Genomic DNA, 4,697 nt, shown 5'->3' with positions numbered 1-4,697 from the left:
GAGATAAGAAAGAGGGAAACGGTTTTTGAGGCTTATTCTGTCAAGAAGCCTGACAGTAAATGGAAAGTGAGAAATAAGATAGCAGCACAATTGGCAACGTTAAAAGAAAGATTATTTAATGTGAGGGAATGCGTATGGAGAGTGAAAGTAGAGTTCTGAGAGAAGAGAGGGCTAAAGCATGTAGTTGAGTCTTAGACAAGTCAGAGGAAGATGAGTTCCAGTCCAGTACTTCTCAAACTATCTGTGACAGAGTATCAGCTCTTTAAATTTCCAATCTATCACAGATAGGTACTTCTGTAAAATATAATAAAAATGAATTATTACAAAAAAAATCAGTGGAAAAAAAGACATTCAAAATATAGGCCCCCATTTATTATTAGATCCAATAAACATATAATTACTTTATCAAATTGCTATAAAAGTTTCTAAATTCTTACTCTCAATTTCAGTGTTTATGTTGTTGTGGATCAGTATCAAACAATTTGAGAACTGGAAGGGGTCCACCACCATACTTTGAGTAGAATACCCTTCTTTCAAGATAGAGGAAGGAAGCAAGAAAGGATAGGAGAATAGAGATAACATTTAGGAGTGGGACGAAGGAGAGTTGAGAGAATTCCTAACTGAAAATCATTTTTTTTGATAGTTAAGTAGGAAGCTTGACCTTCAGAAATGAGTAAATAATGCAGGGGATGTAGTAGGAGGATTGGAGGAGTGTAGTAATGGGTCGAAATAGCTGCTGTGGGAAATGAGAAATGGAAATTAATAAAGATAAATAAAAGAATTGTAAAACAACAGAAAGAAGGCCCAGCTGAAGCTGGAAATCATAAATTTGTTACAGAGCCAGTCAGTTCAATTTTGTGATTTTTTTCCTAGTAGTTTTGTAACGTCAGAACAGAGGCAGAGAAATATATGCTGGGGTTCTGGTAACATGGTCGGCTAGGTGTGCAAACTGACTCTCCCAGGGAAAACAACAAAAAGTGCTGAATAAAATACAAGAAACATCTTCCTAAATGTATCAGAAAGCTGAAAAGGTAGGAATTACAAGCCCAGATCTAAGTGAAGGCAGATTGATGAAGTTACTTCTTTGAGAACATTTGCTGAACTTAAGTTAAACTTCAGGAAATGAGCCATAAGTGATATGAAAACACAAAGCCAAGGGCCTACCCAAGGTGGGAAGTTTAATAAGGTTCCTACCCAGATAAAAATGGAGTGACAAGGAGCTAAACCATCAATGTACTTGCGAACAAGAAATAACCTGCTATACACACACATACATACACACATACACACATACACACATAAGGAGACTTCAAAGAAAGCAGCCTTGGTACTGAGTAGAGGGGGAGGCACCTACCTGACAGATTGTAAACACAATCTTATTTAATAATGACTTGCAACTTAAATTCACATTACCAGGTGCTCCAAAATACCTCAATCTCTGAATTTAGTTTAAAGTAGACCCAGACTGGTCGTGCCACCAGGCACCTGGCAGAATGTAAATCCTCTCTGCAGGAACCCATCCTCATTCTAAACCTCAAAATATTCCCACAAATAATTTTTCAAAGAAATAAGGAGATTTTAATTAAAAATCACTAAGCACACAATGAAACACGGCACCATATGTGGATAAATAGGAAATTCAAATGAGATAGATTTGAATCCAAATATATACGTATTTATATTTAAATACAAATGGGCTAAATGCTTGTGTTAAAAGATTAACTAAATTTTAAAAATCCAACCATATGTCACCTACAATAGTTACATTTAAATATAAAAATACAGAAAGATTGACTGTAAAAATATAGAAAAAGACACTTCACACAAATACTAACCAAAAGGAAGCTGGTACTGCTATATTACTATCAGACAAAATAGATTTTGAGGCAAAAAAAGCACTACTAAAGATACAGAGCATCATTCTTTTTAATAAAAAAAAATATAATACAACAGGAAGATATAAAAAAATATTAAATGTGCATGAAATAGCCTTAAAATAAAGCAAAAATCAACAAAGCTACAAGGAGAAATAGACAAGTCCATATCATAATGAGAGATTTTAATACACTTCTCTCTGTAATTGATAGAAGCAATAGACAAAAAAACATTCAATTCGTATAGAGAAATTTAAATAAGACAATTAATAAAATTGATCTACTAATGTATAAAACACAGAACTCAACAATTTCAGAATACATATATTTTTTTCAAAACCAGAAAGAACATTCATCAAAACTGGTTTAAGTAACTAACATGACCATAACTGGGTCATAAAGCAAAAAATTAAAATGATACAAATGACATTCTACAATCGCAAAGCAATCAAACCAGAAATCAACAACAAAATGATAACTAGAAAAACTACATATATTTTAAAATTTAAAAATGTACTTTAAAAAAATGGGTCAAAGAAGAAATCATATTGGAAATTGTAAAATATTTCAAACTGAATTAAAAAGGAAATAATACCTATGCAATTTGTGGGATGCAACTAAAGCAGTACTTAGAGGGAAAGCTATCACCTGCAATGCTTATATTTGAAGAGAAAATAAAGGATAAAGATGAAAGAGCTAGACATTCATCTTAAGGATCCGGAAAATAAAATAAAATAAACCCAAAGAAATAGAAGGAAAGAAAACACATGGTGAAGTTGATTCAGTATCAGAGGTTGGCATAACAGATGTTGTGGAAGGTAATAAGTAATAAGTATGAAGGAATTGAGGAAGTTAGTGAAAGTGTGGTCAAAATGATTGCTAATGGGCATCAAGCTGAGCTAATAAGGGCAGGTAAAGTCGAGGTGGGGCAAGGAGGGAATGTCAGGAAGATTGGAACATAGTGATGGGTCTATAGACATGAGGTCTCAAAGATGTGAGATCACAAAGCAATTTAATGGGAGTAAGGGAGTGAGAGATGAATAGATAGAAGTTTTTGATTAGCATGGAATGTCAAAGTTAAAGATTTTATATGTGAAACAGTCTAAATGAAAAATATATTTGGCATGTGGCCATGTAAGTGGGTTGCTAAAATGCTAAAATGGGTTGCTTATCTGTTAATGGTCTTTCTATTACTCTGCATTGGTTCGTAAGATCTTACAGGATAGGAAACCACCTTATTCATCTCTATATCACTATTATGGGGTCTGGAACACAGTGGACACTTAATAAATGCTTGTCTACTTTAATTAATAATACAGGCACTATGCTAAGCACTTCACACACATGATTTAATCCTTACAATAATTTTGTGAGATACATAGTGATAGTAATTTAAGAGATAATGAAAGTGAGGCCAACTTGCTCAAAATTGTACAATGAATAACCAGGTGCTGTGCTAAAGACCTGAGAGTAGGTAAGTGCTTACTATAGCCCCAGACAAGATATGCCCAAAGCAATCTCTAGGCCCTGTTGTGATTCTAGTAAGCAAAATTTTGCTAAAGCAGTAAAAACATCACAACACTAAAATTCCACTAGAACCTCAAGGCTGGATTATAAAATACACGTCCTTCTTCTCAGCTGTCTACTTCTCTCACTCCTACATTCTTCAATAACCAACAAAGCCCAGTCATTTTATTGACTGTCTTTTCTCCGTGCTCCTCATTTCCACCCAGCTTAGTCCTCCCTCTTCCCCAGAGGATTCTATCTTATTAATTTTCCTATTTATATATGTGACAAGAAACTAATAAAAATTGATGCTTTGAGATCTTTGTGTTTGTGCTTTTCAGGGTAGAAGTGTTTCTGGGTTAATTCATCTGTCCAAGAATTGCTTGTAGGTATACTTCACTGAAGACTTTGTAATGATGATCATCAAAGAAGTAATACAGAAGGAGGAGAAAAAAAATGACATAGATGATAGAGGCTCTGTTCATCCCTCTGGCGACCAAATCAAAGTTGTGATGGAAACAAGGAGCAGCAGCAAGGAAAAATTGCCTGGGATCTAGATGAACAAGCCATACAACTATGGAGAAATCCAAGAAAGCACCCTGCAACAGCAGAAGGTAGGATGGGGCGAGGATGCGGGGCTGCCGATCCCGAGTGGCTGAGTGAAACCGAGGCTGTGGCAGCGACAGTGGCAGCTGCAGAAGCCTCTTAAAGGGGCCACATTCATGAGCAGATTTTCGCAGTGACGGACCTGCTCGCTCTGAGCACCAGTGCCCTTTCGGCTGCACGCAGCGGGGACCAGGGACTTACAGGGAGACATTTTTGGAGTGAGGGCCAAGGCGAGACTTGCTCGGTACAGAAGTGCCGGCAGAATCCATTGTTACTTGTTAAGCCCTCACCACTACCAGTGCGCCGGACGCAGGTGCTGTGACATCATCAAACTGGATAACAGAGGTCGCTCTGCCCAGATGAGTCCCTGAAACCCCACCTCCCCCAACTCACGGCCCCACCTAAGCCACATCCAGGTGTGTCCTCAGCGAGTCAGGTGCTCCTTGCTGAGACTCACACTGGTGGAGGCAGCTGACCTCAGTTTCTGGTTTGGCCTTTTGAGGCAACTATAAGCACAGCATCTGCGGATTGCTTGCTGAATCTTAACAGGTGGCCCCAAAGGTGAGGGGCTTGAGCTAAATTTGGCCTGCAGCTGAATCCCTCTCAGGACTGTGCCAGTGGACGTTTACTTCACAAATCCACACTAATAAGAACGGGAGACTTAGGAGCTTTGCTTCGTACATAGAAATAGATATGGAAAGGCAGCCAAAA

The sequence above is a fragment of the Pteropus alecto genome, unplaced genomic scaffold (genome assembly GCF_000325575.1).
Source record: "Pteropus alecto unplaced genomic scaffold, ASM32557v1 scaffold107, whole genome shotgun sequence".
NCBI classification, from domain to species: Eukaryota; Metazoa; Chordata; class Mammalia; order Chiroptera; family Pteropodidae; genus Pteropus; species Pteropus alecto.
This window is presented reverse-complemented; position numbering follows the sequence as displayed.